The following is a 22,198-nucleotide window of genomic DNA, read 5'->3' on the forward strand; positions in this document are numbered from 1 at the left end:
AAACCCTCTTTGGCTGCCCACAAATAAGTAAAGTTTTCTGCTCAGAGAAACTTGAAGAACTCTTCAACCAATGAAGGGTAATTTCTACTGTCTTTTTTTGTTACTTAAAGATTAGAATGGACAGCTCAGGAAAGCTGCCAAGAAAACTTCTCATGACTTAGTTTTAGGGAAGGAGTGAAGTTGCTTCCAGCATGGCTAATTTTTTGCCCTATCCACTTTCTCTGCCCACACAGACCTGAGCTTGGAGGATGATTCCACTCTTTCTAGATTTCCTTTCACCTGCTAGCCCTGGTGAGTTTGTTTATGGAATATGTACTCATATTTGTTATGGTGTGAATGTGTCCCTAAGGTTCACATGTTGGAAATGTAATCCCCAGTGCAACCATGTTGAGAGGTTGGTCATTTTGGGGGTGATTAAGGTGTGAGGGCTCTGCTCTCATTTCTGGGTTAAAGCCATTATTGTGAGGATGGGTCTGTTATAGGGAGAGCAGGTTTGTAGTGAAAGTGAATTTAGTCCTCTCTTAACTCCTTGCTCACCCTCTTTGTCATTCTTCTTCCACCTTCTGCCATGGATGACACAGCAAAAGGCCCTCACCAGTTGATGACACCTTGGTATGGACATTGTAGCCTCCAGAAGTGTTAGAACTAAGCAGCTTTTTTCTTTTCTTTCTTTCTTTCTTCTTCTTCTTCTTTTTTTTTTTTTTGACAGGCAGAGTGGGCAGTGAGAGAGAGAGAGAGAGAGAGAGAGAGAGAGAGAAAGGTCTTCCTTTTTCTGTTGGTTCACCCCCCAGTGGCCACTGCGGCTGGCACTCTGCGGCCGGCACACCATGCTGATCTGAAGCCAGGAGCCAGATGCTTCTCCTGGTCTCCCATGCAGGTGCAGGGCCCAAGGACTTGGGCCATCCTCCACTGCCTTCCCGGGCCACAGCAGAGAGCTGGACTGGAAGAGGAACAACCAAGACAGAATCCGGTGCCCCGACCGGGACTAGAACCTGGGGTGCCAGTGCCTCAGGCGGAGGATTAGCCTATTGAGCCTCGGCGCCGGCCAACTTTTTTCATTTATTGAATAATCCCTGAGTAAGTCACCTAACCCCCTACAATATTATACATGCACATGACGTCGCCATAGATCTGAACAACAGAGACCAGGGCAACTGTGAAAGGATACCTTAAACCTGAGAATCTGCCAGACTGCCTGAAAGGTTGTGATGTGGTCATTATCCCAGTTGCAGTCTCCAGAAAAACATGTATGACATGGGATGATCAGTTCAATACCAATGTCAGCATTGTACCCACCCTAACTGCTGCTTATGTGCAGCATTGTCCTGAAGCCATGATCTGCATTATTGCCAATCCAGCATGCTCCACCACTGCAGTAACATCAGAAATTTTCCAGAAACAGGGAGTAGACACCCTAATAAGATACTTGGCATGACAACCCTGGCCATTGTCAAAGTTAACACTTTGTGGCAGCTTGATTCCATATTCCTGCCATTGACAGCCATGCTGTGAAGACCATCATTCCCCTGATCTCTCAGTGCACACTCTAGATGGACTTTCCCCAGGACTAGCTTATGGTGCTTACTGGACTGATCCGGGAGATTTTTATGTAGCGTAAGGTGGAAGCTGGAGTGGGCCACCCTGTCCGAGGCATATGCCAGTACCCAGTTCGTCTTCTCTCTTGTAGGTGTAACAGCATGAAAGGTGGGGAGTTGTTGAATGTTCCTTTGCTAAGTAATAAGAGACAGACTATGTCTATTTCTCCACACCATGACTATGGAAGAAGAGAGAATGGAGATGAATTTAAGCATCAGCAATGTTTCCTCCTTTGAAGTAATGTGACAGCTCAGGCCTTTCCTGAGCTGAAAGTCTCTGCAGAATTTTATTTTAGCAACCCCAATGCACTAAAGTATCTTATCAGAAAACATTCTTCTAAACATGAAGAAATTTAAAAATTGAATCATTTAAACCTCTTAGAAACATTCACTATTAGTAGATCTGTATATTTAATTCATCTTAATATCTGCACATGATTAAATACATTGACTTGCTGTGCATGTTTAGGTGTTGTTTAAATTGCAAAGAATATTGAAAAAATTTATAATCTACATGTATAAATCTTAACCTCTTTAAGAAACAATTAGCTAGCAGATAGACTAGCAGTGAAGCCAGTTAACATGGAATGTTTCTATGAGTTGAGTCTGAAGAGGAAGGATATATCCAGTTCACCAACAATGAGTATGAGGTCATGAAGTTGCAGTTAAAGAGAAGGGGTAAGCTCAGCACATTACTATGTTACCCACTGGAAAGAATCACTAAACAATTCTTGATGCTCTTGACTTTCACAGTAGTTTTGCAAGAACCTTGACAAAGGTGTATGCATTAAGTTTATGCAGTCTAGAAGACATAAGCAAAGGTCAATAAAGTAACAAACTCAAGCTGTTCTTGACACGTTTCTCCAGAAGGCAATAAAGAATGGACGAAGATCAGGAGTGACATAATTAGACCTAAAAGCAAAAAGAAGATAGGAACACATTTTGATTGGCATACTGAGTGAAAAAGTAGTTCTCAAATCTGGAGAATTGTTGATCTCTCTCTCTCTCTCTCTTTTTTTTTTTTTTTTAAGATATTGGTACATATGTCTGAGTCTGACAACAGAAGGCATTTTTAGTACCTTCCATGTATAAGATGCACCTAATGTCATAGAAGAGGCCTTTAAAGAGCTCTTATAGAAAGAAGAGGAGGAGGAGGGGCCTGTGCTGTGGTGCAGTGGGTTAAAGCCCTGGCCTGCAGCACCAGCATCCCATATGGGCGGTGGTTTGAGTCCTGGCTGCTCCGCTTCCGATCAAGCTCTCTGCTATGGCCTGGGAAAACAATAGAAGATGGCCCAAGTGCTTGGGCCCCTGCACCCATGTGGGAGACCCAGAAGAAGCTCCTGGCTTCTGGCTTTGGATTAACTCAGCTCTGGCTGTTGTGGCCATTTGGGGAGTGAACCAGCAGATGGAAGATCTCTCTCTCTCTCTCTCTCTCTCTCTCTCTAACTCTGTCTTTCAAATAAATGAAATAAATCTTAAAGAAAAAAAAGAAGAGAACATGAGGCCAAGCATCACCATATGTCCATATGTGAGAGTGTGGAGAGAGGAAGTACGGCTAAGAGAGAGAAAAAGGAGAGAGGAAAACAAAGATCCAACAGGGAAGATTTAAGTGAGTTTTAAAAAGGAAATGATCAACAGTGTCAAATGTAGTCAAGAAAAATCAGGAAGGAGGAAGAGCATTAAATCTAATGAAATTGGGACTCACTGGTATTTGGGAGAGCTAATAGGGTTGCAGTAAAATCTATTATTGAGGTCTGTCTACTGAGTCCTAGTCATTGTGCTGGGAGATTTCTATGTATTATCTCTACTTTCGCCATAACCATCAATCTGTAGATGAGAAAAATGGGACTCCAAGAACCTGATGGATTGTGTGTGGTACCATTCTTTTATGCATTCAATAGCAATAATTTTAAAAACCCTAAACTACGATATATCCCTACTCTGAAGGGATTTGTAGTAGCTGCCTTTTGAATGAATGACATGAAATTTGCAAATTATTCCTTCAAGAAGAATAAAACAAAGGGAAAGGGAAGGGGTGGGCAGGGAGAAGTCTAGGAGAGAGGAGGAAGAAGGACGGAAAATCTAGGACTCTGTTTTTGTCAGGAAGATTTCAGCTCAAGGGCAGACAGAAGGAAGATGGCCTCAGAAGAGATGTGAGACAGGGAGAGCAGATGGAGTCCTTTACCATAAAGAAAATAAGCAGAGTTAGAAAGCACAGGTGGAAGTTTGTGCCCTGGGGGAAGAAGGACGGATGTCCCTGAGAGACGGTGGTAAGGATGGCTGCACCTGCAGATGGGTTTTAATTTGCAGGAGGCAGGCCAGATTTTACACCTGTGATTTTGTCTGTGAGATAAAAAGGCATTTATTAAGTGAATGGGTCAGGGTAGACCGAGGCGCTTAGCAACTTGGCCATATCGAGAGAAAATGGCCTGGAAGTGAGTAGGAAAATAGTCTTTGTCTATTTTGTGCTGCCATCATGGAACGCTGCCACAAATTCGTAACAAGCAGAAGGTTACTGACTCACTTTGGAGGCTGGGAAGTCCAGAATTGTGGGGCCACATCAGATAAGGGCCTCTTGTGTCATCATAACGTGGTATGATGAAAGGGGAGAGGGAGAGAGAGAAAGGCACAGATTTTTCTCCTTTATAAGGAGCCCAATCCTCTTATATTCACAGTGACCCATTCACGAGGGTAAAGCCTGAGGCCTCATCGTGGCTCAAAGGTCCCACCTCTTCATACTGTTAGGATGGCTATTCATTTCACTATGAGTTTGGGAGGGAGCAAACATTTAAACCACAGCAGAGGACCTTAAAGCCGGTACTGATTAGATCAAACCTGCTGGGATTGGTGGTGTGGCATAGTGAGTAAAGCTTCTGCTTGTGATGCCGGCATCTGAGTGGTGGTTCGAGTCCCAGCTGCTCCACTTCTGATCCAGACCTCTGCTAATGTGCCCGGGAAAGCAGTGGAAGATGGTCCAAGGGCTTGAGTTCCTACACCAGCCTGGGAGAACTGGAAGAAGCTCCTGGCTCCTGGCTTTGGCCTGGTCCAGTCCCAGTTGTAGCGAATTGGGGAGTGAGCCGTTGTGTCCATTCAGGGAGTGAAACAATGGATGGAAGATATCTCTCTCTCTCTCTCTGTAACTCTTTCAACTAACTAACTAAATAAATCTTTATTAAAAAAAAAAAAACAAAGCTGTCAGTTGAGGTTGGGCTTTTGCTTCTCTTGCTCATTGAACTGGTGTCCTATTGCATACAGTGGGTGCTGTCACATTTGTGAATACTGAATGCTACTGAATAGCCACAGGGGTTACTTTGCAACACTTTTCCAGCAGCCCCAGTTTCCTGTTCAAGGCCATTTCCTATTCTCTTCTTATCTTTCTTAGTATTTACTTGGTTGCTTCAAAAACAACCTTTTCCTAAAATCTCTTCAGATCTAGACATGTCTCCTAAGCCAGCTGTGGTTACAAACGCTTCAGAGGAACTTCCAATTATCTCCCTAAGTGGTGAGTCCTTTTTCAGAAATCTGTCAAAATAAATTCAATTCACACCTAGCATTGTTGCCAGTTTCTTACTTATTGGTCAACTGATTGCATTAGACCAGACTGTTTTCAAGTATCTGCGTATTTGGGTAATGCCTGGATTCTCTTTCCTTTCAATATTCTTTACTCATTAAGCCATCATTTGCTTGGGATCCCAATGTATTGTATTACTGTATTTTTGTTTATCAGTTTACCAAGAAACTTACTCTGTTGTTCTTTACATTCAAAATAAAGTTTTAATCACTAGTATCATGATTTGTTACAACAAAGTTACCTTGAATTATATTTATGATTTTTAGTTGTTACAGGGTGTTACATTGTATGGATATACCATAGTTTGCTTTCTTTTGTTTTTCATTCATTTCTAATTTTTCATGTTATAAACATCATTTCATGTTATAAACATCATTGAATATAAACATATATATTTTTAGGATATTTGTCCAATCCAGTGAGGGTCAATATTTTTATCAGTTGTTCAGATATTTCTGTTTCTTCTTTAAGGGAAAGGAAATTGCACAAATACATAGGTATACACATAGCTGTATTTTCTTGCTGATTATAATCTTTTTGTGATCTCTCTTGTATGTGGAATAAAAGAAAGTATTGCTCATCTCAATGTATTAATATACTATTGCTATTATTGTACTTTCCCAGAAGTCTATTGTTAATCCATATGATGCTATCTGGGGGCAAGAATACATCCCTAGAGGTGACCTGATTATCCTAAGACCATCTATTGATGAGGTCATCCTTTCTACATTGGTTGCAAATGACCATATGAAATTCATTCATTTATTCTGTACACATCCTGTTTCTGGACTTGTGTGTGTGTGTGTTACTGATTATATGTATATAGTTACTGATTATGTGTTCATGTGCCCGTAACAAACTCTTGCAGTTATACTAACTTACAATAGGATGGGAGTGCATTACCTAGTTTCAAAAAATACTTGGCTATTCTTGTGCTTTTACTCTTCCATATAAGTTTATAATCATTTTGTCATGTTTTATAAAATACCTTGTGGCTTTCTTTCGAGTTGTATTAGGTTTCTAGATTAATGAGGGGGAAAATTCAAGATTATGGTATAGTTTTTCTCTTTAAAAAATCATCTTAAATATAAATTAAATTGACTTTCTGCTTACAATAATGTTACACACTGATTGTAGAGAACATGACAAATTCAGAAGAAGAGTTGTTTCTTTGTCTCTCTGTTTTTGGGCCTCACCACAAGAACTGAGCTAAGACTCTTCCTTGTTGAGTGCTCCTGTAAAGTCAGAAAAGAGCAGCTGCCCTGACAGAAAAGCCCAACACCAGCGGCCAGCTCAGGAGGGGCTTCTGTTTCACATGTGTCCATTTCGATTCAAGAGTGTTGGATGGGGACTCTGTTCCACTCACTGATTCAGAGATCCAGGCTCCTTGGGTGTGACTCTGTCCCCGACCCTGGCCCTGGGACACTGGGTTTGGTGCTCCCATCATAGTCTGTGTCCATCTCTATTTCTGCTTTTACCATCAAATAATAGCAAATGAGTGTATCTAGACATCTTCCCTGACTATACTGCATTTTTAAGAAGAAAATGTATTTTTTCATATTTATAACCCTCAAACCATGCAAGGCCAGAGATAGGATTTTTTTTAAAAAAAATTTGTTAAATTAACAGCTTCAAAAAACAGATAAGCTTGTAAAAAAAAAAAGGCAAGACAGAAGTACATCAAGAGGATGGGTTTTAATTGTTTTAACATTTAGCTTAAGTTACTATTAGGATGATAACACCAATAAGTATCTCAAAAAAAGAAACAAGAGAATTCTTAAATTATTTCCATTTCTTTTTCTAATCATTTCCTTATCAGCTTCTGTTTTCCATAGCAGTTTCTAGACTTAGATATTATGCTACAATTTCCTTCTAATATTTTATAACAGGCATTTATAAGCTACTAGAACTCTTACCTTCTGGGTAATAAAAAAGACAGATTACTGAAAACAAAGCAATTAGAATATTTTAAGAAATGCAATTACAGTAAGCAGAAACCCTAATTTGTAGACAAAGCAGTCACTTAGATATATTATTATTATTTTTTTTTTTGACAGGCAGAGTTAGAGAGTTAGTGAGAGAGAGAGAGAGAGACAGAGAAAAAGGTCTTCCCTCTGTTGGTTCACCCCTCAAATGGCCGCTATGGCCGGTGCAGAGAAGCAAGGAGCCAGGTGCTTCCTCCTGGTCTCCCATGCGGGTGCAGGGCCCAAGGACTTGGGCCATCTTCCACTGCACTCCTGGGCCACAGCAGAGAGCTGGACTGGAAGAGGAGCAACCGGGACAGAATCTGGCGCCCCAATCAGGACTAGAACCCAGGGTGGTGGCGCCGCAGGTGAGGATTAGCCTAGTGAGCCACAGCGCCAGCCTAGATATACTATCTTTTAGAAATACTTTTGTTCATTGATAATTTTAATTAATATTTAAACAACTTATGTGATTATTATTAGCCTCTTTGTGACCTGAAATATCTTGTTGCTTTTATTCATAATCATTCTAGATGAACACTCTTTAGCACTTCTCAGAAATAAAAGAAATGAAACATCCTAAAAAGTGATGTAGCTTCATTTTAAGTGTATTTCAATTTTGTTTATTGTAAGATTTTTTTTATTTTTTAAAATTTTTTGACAGGCAGAGTGGACAGTGAGAGAGAGAGGCAGAGAGAAAGGTCTTCCTTTGCCGTTGTTCACCCTCCAATGGCCGCCGCGGCTGGCGCGCTGCGACCGGCGCACCGCGCTGATCCGATGGTGGGAGCCAGGTGCTTCTCCTGGTCTCCCATGGGGTGCAGGGCCCAAGAACTTGGGCCATCCTCCACTGCACTCCCTGGCCACAGCAGAGAGCTGGCCTGGAAGAGGGGCAACCGGGACAGAATCCGGCATCCCGACCAGGACTAGAACCCGGTGTGCCGGCGCCACAAGGCGGAGGATTAGCCTAGTGAGCCATGGTGCCGGCCTTATTGTAAGATTTAAACCCCTTGATCCACGTGTACATTTTTCTATCTTAACAACAATTGTGTCTTGCTCTTTTGGAAGACTTAAAAAGAATCAAGAACTCACACTTCTGTTAAAATGACCACAGTGTACTTTATTTAATGATTTTGGTACCTTGTGTTGCAATAAAATAAAAAAAAATCTACAAAATCCAAATATATAAAATTTCAAGTTTTCTTTTTTTAAAGTTTTACAAGAAAAATCATGTAACCAAGGAAATTTGCTCATTGTGAAGTACTACTTTCCACTTCATTTCATCACAAATTGCAACTTATTTAACAGACCAAAATAACTATGGTACTGTAGTACATCAAATACTCCACACACTGTGCTTGGAACTAGAGCACATGGGGTCAGTGCCAGGAGGCAGAGGCCTCCAGCCATACAGACACGCTTACGATCCGAACGCTAAAGGAATGTTTGGATACATGGAATTTGAATATATATATTTACAGGAAGGAAAAATTTAATAACTCATTTAATTTCTCATTTCAAATAAAACTCCAAATACATTTGTACAGTGTTTACAAAGTAAAAGCACAAGAACTGCCAAGGTTGTCATTCGGGTCCAGGCACTGTGCTCCTACTGGGGAAATTCTCTACACACACATGGGGGCTCTCAGATCTTATTTCTATGAATGGAGAGAGACACACAGGAATGGCAATGTTGTGCAATCAGAATGTCATGCAGATAATTGACAACAGGGAACTGAGAAATTATTGGTCCATTCTCTTCAGTTTGCTGTTCATCTGCCACCTGTTACATTTCTGTTTCCAGAGATAGTTTTAAAACAAAAAAATTATATGAACAGGGAAAGGAGCACAAAATATTTAAGGCAAATTAAGCAAATATAGAGCAGCTTCTCTTGGTATTGAGTGGAAATGAGGATTTTACCACAAACCAAGCTTAGAAACAAACAGAATGAAGTACAACCTTCTGAGGTTGGGTTGCTTACGTCATGTACACACCTTTGCAAATTGCTTTATACCAAGTATCCTTTCGAAAATTTAAATGAAGGACTTATTGATCACAAAGTGCATGATCTCATGTGTATAAACAAAACAACAATTGTTGAGGTAGTTAGATGTGAAACTTACTTAAAATAACTGGAGAATGAAGAACAAATATCAATAACAAAAATCCTTGCTATTTATAAGCAGGTTTATATTGTGCAATGATTTAATGCTGAGAAAATACTTCCATTTTTCTATTAAATATTTTTATTTAAACCAGAATATTAGTGGTAGCAGAATTTATTTCCAATCTGCTTCATAGGACACTGTACAGATGAAATTTATATCTGTAGTCATCTCATTTGTAGCTGTCTCTCACCATTTCTGTATTGAAGATATCAGATAAAATGGCATGAATGGTAATTCCTAGAAAATGTAATCCAAACTAAGAAGAATTGAGTAAAAACTGAGAAGAGAATCAATAAGATGATTTCCTTTTTTTTAAAAAAAATTGTGTCTTAGCCTTCAACTCGATGTGATTTCAAAGAAGGAGAGAGTTTCTGGCTCATTGGTTTTTCTCTTTGTTCTGAGAATGGGAGAAACACAATTTCTATATTGGCCACTGTATTTCTCCTGAGATTACTGAGCTCTCTGACTATGGAGAAGAAAAGCAGAAAATACGTAGGAGAGGCTAAGTTCTCACCCAGAGAATACTGTGGTCCCCTTTTTTCCAGTCTCTTTAACCAATGAAAGGCTTCAGGTGGGACTCCCAATAAACTCTTGACCACAAGATTTATTCTTTCATTTAACTCAAACCATCTAAACATCAAAGGTACTTTGTGATAATAATAATCCAATGATATAAACAGACATAAATAAGTTGGGAGGCAATTGCTTTGAACAAAAGGGACTTTCCATTTGTTTTCTATCATTTGTTTACAGAATAGAGCCTTAACTGGAAATAGCCGTGAAAGTTGGCAATTACACTTACACAGTATCACATATGTGATGGTTACAGAAATGATGTGTCCAAAGCAGTATAGTCATATATATCTTTGTTAAAAACTAACTTTTCTAGCAGAGCTTCTGACTTTCAAAAAGGGCTCTGGAGAATTCCATGTGCTTGGGAAAGCATTGAAAAGAGGCTCAAGCCTCCAAGCTCTCAGAAGCTAGATATCTAGTTTATAGCTAAATAACACACTACCTCCATCTGTGTTTTTTTTTTTTTTACCTGTTTGATTAATAACTTTTTCAAGGAATTGTCCAACTCTAACTCTTGTGGATTCTGTTTTGTATCTTTGTGTTTGAATCTCCCCATGCCTCCCTCTCATCCTAGCAATCTGGAAAGTCACCCCTCGCTCATTTCAGGCCCTTGTATCTAATTCACATTGTCAACTTCAGTTTTCTTGTGCAAAACCAAATAAAAACAGAAACATTTCTTTTCATAGCAAAAAAAAAATCTTCTGTTGTACTTGGAATTAGAAAAAAAAAAAAGCCAGGGAAAGTAAAATCATTTTTTTGACTCACTATACTAATTTTATTTCAAAGCAATACTTAAGTCTTGAATGGCAGCACAGATTTTTTTTTTAATTGCCTGGATGATTTGGAATGTTCGAGAATGCACTAGAAATGTTTAACCGATTTGGAAATTTTAAAGTTTAATATATTGAAATCAAGTAGATTTTAGAATCCAGAAGAGATTATATTGAATAAGTATGTTATGTCTACATCAGCTCTAAACACAACAGGAACATAAGCCCACTTCTCATGGTAAACTTCCAAAATCATACCATTAAGAGCACACAAAAAGATTTGCAAAGGAATATAATCATTATGTAAAGACACAATAATATTTATGTACAACTTTGCTACCCGAAGTCACATCATGAAAACATTATCTGCTTTGTTAGTGTTGTTTCATGGATGTCTTTTTACCTCATGATATCACCTCTTTACCTTCAAAATTGTAAATACTTACAACCCCAAATAATGTTATTTAGCACTAGCTCTTATTAGGATGGATCATTTAAGTAAGAGAAAACATCATAGTTGGAGGAGGTTGTCGAGGACATTTTGAGGTTGTTTGCCTACCAACTCCTTTATCTTTCAGTAGTATTCACATATACATTGATAGACAACTGAAGCTCTTGAGTCAACATTTCTCTAAAATATTTGAAATGTATTTGTAATATGAAAATGAACCAACTCAGGAGTTCTAAGCAGGAATGAGCCTTTATATTTTTTTGTTGGGAGAGATGTGTAACATCAGGGATAAAAAGGAAACTCAGTGTAAGCGACACAAAATTTAATCTCAATAATATCTCTTAAGGATTTCCCCCCCACACACTGCAGATTTCAGAACACGACTTGGTAATCATTAGTGCTAAACGGGAGGTACCATCTGTGGGTTACAGGAAACGTAGATTGGGGTCAGGCATGCAAACTCCTTAGGCATCAGAAGCAACCAAGTTTTCTGGATACATTTTTAATAAACATTTAGTAAAATTTCAGTTTGGCTAAGAAGAAAATTATTGTTCTGTATGAAGCTTCTCAATGTCTGTATGAAAGGAATTCATTTCCTCATTAAAAAGCTGGTCATTTACAAAGTTCTATAGGGACCTTTGAAGGGAAAGTTTTGAGTGATGAAGAAGAACTGTTCTCTGCTTGGTGAGTTATCGCAGGTGAGTTCCTCAGACAGCCTGCCCCGCCCCTTAGCCCACCCTTGTGCTGCAAATAGCTCTCCTTGGGTTCATGTCAATCATTGGGAGTGACAGTGTTTCTAATCTCAGAGTACTTCACCAATACTCATTAATCTTTACAACATCCCACGAGGTAGACACATAAATATTATCTCTCTTCTATCTATGGGAAAAATGAGGCCAAGGGTGAGTTTCTGAAGCTAAAGAGATGGCCCAGGGATTAGGACTCAGGTGTGCAGTTTTCTAGTCCCTTTGTTCCAATCCCCGGACCATAGCCCCCTCACATTCCTGTGGCCAGGAATGGAGTGTAAAAGTGTACTGCTTCATAGGACATATTTAAGCCTACTGAAGACAGCCATTATGTTCAACACAGGGATTTGGGGTTTACAGCTAAACCATAACTTCCATTCAAAGATTACATATTCAAAAATAACTGAAAAAAAATGACAATTTTTTTATTCTTGCCAATTGATTTTTATCTCTTTGTTTCTAATTCAACTAAACATCTTGTCAATAACATGTTGGTAAAAAATTTTGGAAAAGGATTTAGGGAAGTAAAAATCTCAAGGGAAAAGAAAAGCAAAACCAATTTGGGTTGCTACACACATTGATGTTGGAGAGTCTTGCTGGGTTTGAAGGTTTTACACAGTAGCCATGACCTGCCTTCCAAAGACACAATTAGCACCGGGCAGTGGTGCCACAGTGGCTGGAGGTTCTTGCTATACAAAGTGGAGTATCCATTTGAGGTAAGGGAACTTCTGCATTTGAGGGAAGGGGGAACTCAAAAGAGTTTCATGGCTTAGCCCAGGAAGTTGTTCTAACTTGGCACTGAGTATTGAACTTGACACATGAAAATATTACCTAACCCCAACCTTCAAAATATTTAGATTTTCCCTGGAAATCCCCTCAAGATTTTGCATAGCTGAATACCTTTCAGTGCTCTGTGTGCCTGCTCAGAGTCAGTGCCTTCTAGTAAGTTCTGCAATATAAGAGCTCTTAAGAGAAATTTGGTCTAAATTTCTTTGCTTTTCTGCAAAGTTTCTGAATGGTAAATGAGCTAAGCACACAATTTGAAGAAATTCACATGCTCAGCAACCCAGAGCCAACCCTAAAGAAACAAGATTATCTTCCTAACCTTATAAAAAACGTCCACAAATAATCACAAATACACGAGTCAATATGAACACCACACACGTTCCTTCTGAAAAGAGCATTTTCCTTTGATGCCATTTTTTCTTTTTTTTTTTCTGGGAATTTTAACAGTGACTATAAGTAAAAACACTAATATTCCAGTTTTCACAAAGACCAGTTAACACTTGGCAATAGGAACAATATCAACAATGAAACAAAAGATTATAGATTACTTGCTTCTGTTGACACTGTGAAATCATTGCCCCAAGCTGTTTAAACAATTTTTAGGGTGAAAAGGTATAGAAAGGAATGCTTGACATGAAAACTTCTATTTGAGAAATAAAAAGTTAATGAATTTGTATTACCCTTTACATTGCATAAAGTAGACTTTGTGAATGATTAAGATTATATAAACCGCAGAAGAGTGACAATAAAAACTCTAAAAGTAGCAAAATCCAAAGAAAAGGTTTCACTACCTGAATGGGGCCAAGTGGAAGATCCCTGGAACTACCCCTCTGAAGAAGGGCAATGCTGCAGTCACACCTATGATACCCAGGGCAGCCTCCTGAACTTCTTCCATCCACGTGTTTTCCCACAGTAAATAAAAATCAAATAACATTTGCTCTACATCATTTATTTCTCTTTGCACAACAAAGAGACTGCTAGCAATAGAATACCACCAGCAATTGATTATGACACCAGGAAGTTGAATTCCATTACCTACATCACCTGAGCAGTTTGTCTGTTCATACAATACCAGACAACCAAACAGAAAACTATACACTTCCAGTATCTGCACTTTTCTTAATAGTAACTAGATGCTTAGTATCAAGAAGGCCAAATTTACCACTTGAATGAGCTTCTTCACTTTTTGTTGGGATGTTTGCATGCGCATGGACAGTCTTTATTTTTAATAATGCTGTACTGTCTACTTTGGTTTAGGTTCAGCAATCATCCGGAAAATTCAGATGCTGAAATACCTCAAATGGAAAGAAATTTGGTCATGAGGAAAAATCAGAGCTTAAGGGCTATCAATGGTCCAATGGGTTTGTCTATGTTGGAAAAATGCTTAACTGTTCTTTTTTTGTTGGTTTGTTTCCATTATTCTGAAAATCATTTTCACAAGAATTAGATTCCAGTTTGGAAATAGATACATAGACTAAGTGATTGGCAGAATCAAGATCCAAAGTGTGTTTAAAAGATTCTAGTACCTGTAAACCTGGCTTACTGAGTGTGAACAGAGACTCCTGATGCCATGATCTATTTAAAATGGGATGATGGATAAGGCCATGGTAACCCTGAATCTCATTGTTGTTAGAAGGATGGACAATTAAATATTTCATGCTCTACAAGCAAGATTGACTCACAATACCTTCAAATAGCCTATCTTATAATCCATCAGAAGCTCTCGGTGTGCAGAGCAGTGTATGGAGCCAGTGATCAAGAATGGTCAGAAAGTGGGAGTTCTCTTAAAGAGACAGCCATCTCAGACAGAAACCTCGAATTTCTGCTCCCTCTTCCTATGCTAGTCAGGCATTGGCCTTTCTCAAGTCTTTTGTCCTGGTTATGGAACGTCAGTGACTACCTTAAACTTGTTTCTGTAAAAAAGCAGATATTCCTGGTGAGCCACTGACAGATTTTCTCTTCAGTCACCATACCTGGTCCTCTCCAATGGAAAGAAACCCTCAATTCCAACACCCAGCACTGCTATGGTCACTCTTTCCCATGAGCCTTGTCCAAGAGGACTGTTTATTGCTCCTTTGTCCCCACAGTCAACCACCTCATTGTATGTTACACAGTGTCTTTGTGCTTATGTTCTCTTTAGACTTCAAAAATGAACTTTTCTTCAGGTTGCACATTTTCATTGCCTTGCAATTGAGAGTAAGTCACATGGTGGTAGGCCACTTTTCTATCATTCAATTTTAGTGCTTGTGCCAAGAGCTAGTTCTCATAAAGGACTGGCTGTGGCCCTAGAGTTGAGAACTTGGACTATCATTTAGTAGCTCTTGGTGCATCTTGGAGACAACCACCAAGATGTTCATGTAGGAAGAGAAACATCTTTGAAGCACAAGAAAAATGATCCCTGCTTCTTTCTCATCTCATTTTTCTTCTAGACTACCATTGGTTTGATCTGATTACTTTCACTCATTCATCTAGGGCTAATTCCTAAAACTGTGACAACAAAAGATTAGACAGGAGACTTCATAAGAACATATGGATAAGTGACTCTCTTGAATACTCTGAAACTATGATCAATTTGAAAATGTCTGGTGACCTCATTCTTATCGTATAACTCAAATCTTTGAAAAAAAGAGAAGCAAGTGGGAGAGAACTATAACTTAAAACTATAAGATCACTTGTTTACTTCTAAGTGAACACAAAGGCATTAAGAATATCATGGTGAAGATCTTGGAGTTTGTAACCAAGGTTCTGTGTGATCTGAGAAGCCATAGGGTGGCTAATTCCACATAGAAATAGATCTCAGTTTGGAAGTGATAATGTCATCACCTTCAAATCATTCAATAGCTATATCCACACAGATTTTACCTCTGAAATCGAACTATAAACTCAATTTTTACAAATTGCTTATTACAACGCTGATAATGGTAGTCTCAAGAAATGCAGTAAAAGCAGCAACTGTATGCAGACAAAGGTCAATGACTGAACAGGTGACAGTGACTTTTTTTCATTTCCAAACAAGTGGATTTGAATCCACTTAAAGGAATTCTCCATGACTCATACCCATTCTCTGAGCTGCACAAGCCCCCAAGAATTCATTGATAAATTTCTCGCTCTCTTTCTTTCCCAAAGCAACACTTAGTGGCATAAAAAATGAAGCATCTGTATGTTCCTAGCATTGGTGAAGAGGAACCAGGTTGTACGAATTCATTAGCTCTGCTTCACAGAGGTCTTTATCTTCAGGCCTGGGTACTTCATGGCTCACCCTTGAAGGAAGTGCTCCCTTTCCACAAACTGATTAATGTTCCCTTGTAGTAGCTTGATTATAATATTACAAGTCAAGAATTTGCAAGAGTAAAGTGTCTGTTGAATTAATGAACTGCGAATCATTTCCAGTAAAACTTGACAAGTTCCAAGATGCTTCTGTAAAAAAAGAAGGGAATCAATAGCATCAGCAATGTGGAGCTTGGCGACAAGCGAGACCTTGTTTCTGAGTATGACTGGCTCACAGCCACCCTTCCCCTTCCCATTCACAGAGCACCATGTCTCTGATTCAGACCAGGGAATACATTTCAACACAGGCTTTCCAAACATCCTTCAGAGATTCACTTCACTTTTTGTGTATAGTGCATTGCTAAGGTTAATAATGGATGTTGAATATTTAAATTTTTTGAAAAGAGGATAAAAAATGACAATTCTTTCACTAGCTGACAGGTTTCCATTGGTTACACCAGTGTGTGCTGTGGCTTCCAATTTGAATAGGAAATCATAGAGAACCCAATAGAATACCACAATTCAAAGGTTAATTGCTAAGTGAATGTAGCAGTGCCCAACACACTGAACCTCTAGGGTTCCCTTTCCAGAATCACAATGGCTTGAAATACAGTTGTTGATTAAGACACGTGCTACTGATTTGTGATTGAAGTAAGAATTCTTTCCAATGATAGGAACCAGAAATATATTTTCAACCAACTTTGGGGTGTCTTAGGATTTACTGATAAATTAATTCACTGAAATAATTAATATTGTTAATTTGATACATCTCCACACCAGAATGCCACCAGAGCAGTCAAATTAAATTGGTTCAAGCACAACATCTCTGTTAATATTTTTAGCCCTTCAATTAGGTAAGAATTTGATTAATTCCATTTTAATGCAAATCTAGCAGTGGAGAGAAGAGAGGGCCAACCTACTTAATTCAGTCGATTAAGCTCAATAAAAACACAAACCCTTGCATTTTATTCAATTTTAATAACAGAGCAGGTGACAGGCTTCAATAACAGCACAAGAAAAAATTTGTGTTGGCACTGTACTGATGATATTTGCTTATTATTTTCCTTAATGAATTTGGTGTTGATTTGTTTTGTTAAACATGATCTTTGCTCTGCAAACATCTTATCAGTAACTGCACTCTTCTCTGGTGCAATGGCTAAAACAGCAGCAGTCAGAGTAGTGAACATAGTAACAGTAGCACAAGCCCAGAAATCCTGGTACAGAGGCGGCAATATGGTTACACCAACTCTTTTATTAATGCTTAATGAAGCTTATCAGGGATTTCTTCAAATTACTCTGTGCTCGTAAAAATTAATACGCTTTCTTTCCTCTTTTAGTGCATAGCAAACCAATTGATTTATAATTCCCTAAAGAATTATTTCTCTTAAGGAAAATTAGTCTTACAGATTAGCAGTGATTTTTAGTAATGCGATCCATACATCTGTGGGGAGCCATTTTCTTTGCACCATGTTGCAAGAGCTACCAGGACTGGAGCCAAAGACAGCAAGAGGATGCCCAGGGTCTGGGCTGGCTATCTTGACCCCTGGTTTTGGGCTGTGGAGGTATGGCTTTCATCAAACAACCTCCCAAGTTGTAATAGCTGAAGTTGATTGGAAATTTGTTGTTCCTGAATAACGGCTGCTGGCAACATCCAGTGTGCACCCATGAAGGATGCTTTCCTGAAATTCAGAGAAGCAACATCTTGGAAATCTCTACAGAGACCTCAGGGGCTCCTTAAGTTTGTGCCTTTTCTTGAAAGAAATTCTCAGACATATCTCCAAAATGTATTCAGAAGTGGCTGCTTTGAGTTAAATACTATATGCTATGCGAGTATCTTAAATGTTTCTGTTTCTTTTCGACTTTTATTCAAAGCTATCTGATGTTGGAGCTATAAAAACAAGTTATAAAATTGCTTTCTCTTTTTACTGATAGTTATCAAGTATTTGTCTTTGTATGTACATCATGATGTATGTCATTTGGTATGGTGACTACTAATTGTGCAGATTATATAATATAGTCTTTGGAAATATTTTTGTTTTTTATGGCTTTATTATAAAATTATTATTATTAGCAGGGTTTTAAATTTTATTTTAAGATTTTTACCTGTTTATCTTCATCTTATTTGAAAGGTAGATGGAGAGAAAAAGAGAGAGGGAGACTGAGAGAGAGAGAGATCTATCTGCTGTTTCACTCCCCAAATAATCACAGTAGCTACAGCCAGACCAGGCCAAATCCAGGAGCCTGCAACTCAGACTGGGTTTCCCAAGTAGGTGGCAGGGATCGAAGCACTTGAGCCATCATCTGCTGCCTCATGGTGTACAGTTGCAGGAAGCTTGGTCTGAAGAGATGGAGGCAAGACTCAAGCCAGGCACCCAGGTATGAGATGTGGGCATCCCAAGCAGCATCTTAACTGATGTGCCAAATGCCTGTTCCTGTTATAAAATGAAATACTGATAATAGGAAGAGAAGCATCTGTGTGGTACAGTAGAAAAGAGAGCTGAAGTTATGAAATTGATGCCACTACTCGTGAAATTGTGAGCTACTCTGGTGCAAGATTCCTTTTGTGCTTGGAGGTGCATTGCCCAGTGGTCCTAGTCCTGGAGATCATTCTTGCTGAGTGAATGACTGGATGGAATCAGTAAAAGCCTAATGTAAGATAGTGAACACAGAAATTACCTGACACGCTTAGATCTCAGTTGTCTCATTTATAAAAAGAGGCTGATGAAGTAACACATATCTCCTTCTGAGGCTGTCTTCTATACAAATGAATGACTTATAATCTCATGTAAGTTCATAAAGATCTGCTTAAATCAAATCAAAGTAGGAAGGTAGATGATTGTTTACATTTTAACATGTTACACTCAGGGGCCGGCACTATGGTGTAGTGGGCTAAGCCTTCCCCTGTGTCATTTTGTGTCCCGGCTGCTCCTCTTCCTATTCAGCTCTCTTCTGTGGCCTGGAAAAGCAGTGGAAGATGGCCCAAGAGCTTGGGCCCCTGCATCCATGTGGGAGACCCAGTAGAAGCTCCTATCTTGTTTTTTCGAGTAGGCCTACCTCTGGCAGTTGTGGCCATTTGGGAAATAAACCAGTGGATGGAAGACTTCTCTCTCTGTCTCTCCCTCTCTCTGTCTGTAACTCTACCTCTCAAATAAATAAATTCTTAAAAAATTTATTACATTCAGATTGATCACTGAAACCTTTTAGAAAATAAAAACCAGGGGTTGAGGAAATGCCTGGTTTATTATTGATTACCTTGTTAATATTATTAATTCAAACATGACACAGAGCTTACTATGCAATATTATTCAATGTATTACAGCACTAAACTTTCCTCTTCTAAATCTTTAGGCATGCTACATCTAAACTGAGAAGGGAGATATAGCATTAATTAATTTATAATTAAATTAACAAAATATTTGTTATATTGCTACATTCTTTGCATCTACCCCTTTGATCTAAGACAAGGCTCTTTGTAAAAACTAAATTTTGTGACTTGAAGATATCAAATAAAATTTAGGAAAAATAATGGCAATGGAACAGGCTTATCTTATAAAATGAAAATAATGTCACTTTGAAGAGGTAACCAAGCTCAACCTCTTTCCTTTCTTCCCTCTCTCTCTCCTTCACTTTCTTTATCAAAGTAATGGGATTTAGTTAGTTTTCTATCTGCCTAGATAGATGATAGTGGTATACACATAAAAAAATGTGAGAAGAGGTACCAAGTTAATTGATGTTCATCACTTAATTTAGGGCAGAGTAGAGTCATGTGAGAGGAAGCATTTTCCAGACTGGAAGAGTACAGGCAATAGAGATTCCATTTCTCTTTATTGACATTTTATCTTTAACTTTTAATTTTGAAAGATATATTTAGCTTCTAAATGAAATTTTCTTTGAAAAATTTGATCATCCTATCATGATTCTGTTTCTCCTGAAGATCTGTCAAATCAGGAATAGATTTTGAGGGGAATATTCCAAATATTCGTTGTTCTTCTAGAAGGAGTTGCAGTTGTGGAAAATTGTGTTCGACTCTCAGCTCCACTGTGTGCCAACTGCAGAGTCTTGGACAAGCTGCTTACCATGCCTGAGCTGACATTTTGCCTTCTGTAAGTGATGCTTCACTCAAAGGCGGTTGTGAAGGCTAAATGAGATCACATAGACAAAGATCCTTGGCACAGCACTGGGCAAGTGGTGACTTCTTAATCCCAGCAAACTACTCTCAACATGGAAAATGGAATTGCAAGAAAAATCTAAGGGGAACTAAACTGACCAAAGCAAAAATTTGATTTATTCAATTTGTTTCTGACTTTGGGCTGTGTCGTCAATATATTATGCAAACATTTCAGAGACGTTCAGCCATGCCTTATTTAGCACAACATAGGCCCCAGATTGACTGAGTTTTATATTTCCGGGCTAGATTACTCCATGCAGTAGAACAAAAGTCTGCTTATTTTTCTTCTTGTGGAATCCAGAGACAGAGCTTCAGATAGATAACGAAACCACATGACACCTCAAACACTCTAGGGAGAGTTTCTGAGTCCCTCATTCCTGTGGGCACATGGCTGTTGGCCACTTCTTCCATTTGGCTTTCTGCTGCTAGAGCAGGCGGCTTGTGAGTTAGCCTAATTGCTACAATTAGCAAAATTAAATGGCTCATTATGTTGTTATACAATCCCACCCACACTCCGCAGTTTTTCTTTAGGATGAGTAATGAACCTGTCGAGGCTGTCGATCACAGGCACGTGCTGGGAATCTTTCCATGAGCCCATTTTTAGGACAGCAACTGGACAAGACATACGTAGGCAGAAAGAGCTCTGCAGTGTCCTGGTGCTGTGGTACGCTGATACCCAAGCATGCAGATCATTTCTTGGCCTGACCAGAGATGCAGAGACACGGGCTGGGCTGCAATGACCATCCTCAGCCATTCCGGAAAGCCTGAGCATCAGGTGGAGAAGCAGTGTTAGGAGTTACAAGCTGGCAGAAGCAGTGATTTTGATTGTTTTCAGAAGTGGCATTGCATTGGTGAAGTGAAGGAATGAAGTGAACTTCTTTGAACCCATCACTGAAATTTCGGGAAGGGCCACCTCATTCCCTCGGTGCTGTCACCATGCGCATCAACCATCCTCTAAGCCAGATTCTGAAAGACAGGCTGCGCTATTTTTAAAAAGGCTTTAAGGAACTCTCCTTAGAAATATAAAAATGCACCCGTCTCATGCAAGTTTTTTATAGAAATGGTAATGGCTAATGGCAAGGATGCGTGGAGAGTGCAAGAGAGCATATATTTAGTCTAGAAAATGGTTCATTTGACAAAAAAATCCTTGGATTCTTGTCTAAACATTTTGTCAGAACCTGTTTCCACTTAACGGCATTTGGAAATTGAAAAGCAAATGCGTAACCTTATACAAACTTGGTAAGGACATCAGAAGATTTTTTTGCTCAACTCTATCTGTTCAGAGAAAGAAAATTTGAAATGACACAAAGCTATTCTACTCAGCTACTTAAAAGATGAGATCCTTAAGTAATGAAAAAGCTCACTCAGCTGAGGAATGCTGAATTCTATCGAGGGTTTTCCAAATGAAGTTCATACATGTATTGATGTCTTGTAGCCATGGACTGTAAGTATGAGATGATTTTGAAAAAGATGAAGGAAAAGTTTTCTTATCTGAAAGTTCATACATCAATAACACACCACTTCGTATGCATTAAAGGGCACTAACTATGCTCTTTATCTCCGTTCCTTTAGTTGGGAAAGCATATATACTTGTATACTTGATTTTTTTTTTAAATGTCACGGGGATATCATTATTCTAACCCATTTTTAATTGCTCATTAGAATTGCATCATTTGTTCTTAGAGGAAAATAAGTCGGGGATTTAGAAATGGGCCATAAATGCTTCATTTTACCTTTATTGTCAGAATGTCTTTGTATTTATCTTTTGCTAATACTGAATTTCTCACATCCATGAGAAGATTGTTTTATTTGTGAGATTCCTAGCACTCATCACAAAAGAACTGGGTGTCTATAAAGTCAGAGTTACTAAAACAGACAACCCACGTAAGGCCATGTGAATGGGCCAACAGGATAGTCTAGGGGAGCAAACTTTGATTTCTACAGGAAACTTCTTTTTCCATCCAAATACTAAAAGTACCAGTCTTTATTTTAAGACAGATACCTCTCTGTATTTTAAGATAAATATCTGTCTGCATTTTAAGATATATATATATATGTATTATAAGATATATATTCATGCATATTTATGTTAAGATAGATTTATATATATTTACTTTATATAAGTATACACATATATATCT

The 22,198-nt window shown here is 38.7% G+C and overlaps 1 pseudogene; it reads left to right on the forward strand.

Moving 5' to 3' along the window:
• The first annotated feature begins 1,062 nt into the window (after nucleotides 1–1,062).
• LOC133758719 (malate dehydrogenase, mitochondrial-like) lies at nucleotides 1,063–1,738 on the forward strand (annotated as a pseudogene).
• Nucleotides 1,739–22,198: the final 20,460 nt, after the last annotated feature.

The sequence above is a fragment of the Lepus europaeus genome, chromosome 4 (assembly GCF_033115175.1).
Source record: "Lepus europaeus isolate LE1 chromosome 4, mLepTim1.pri, whole genome shotgun sequence".
NCBI classification, from domain to species: Eukaryota; Metazoa; Chordata; class Mammalia; order Lagomorpha; family Leporidae; genus Lepus; species Lepus europaeus.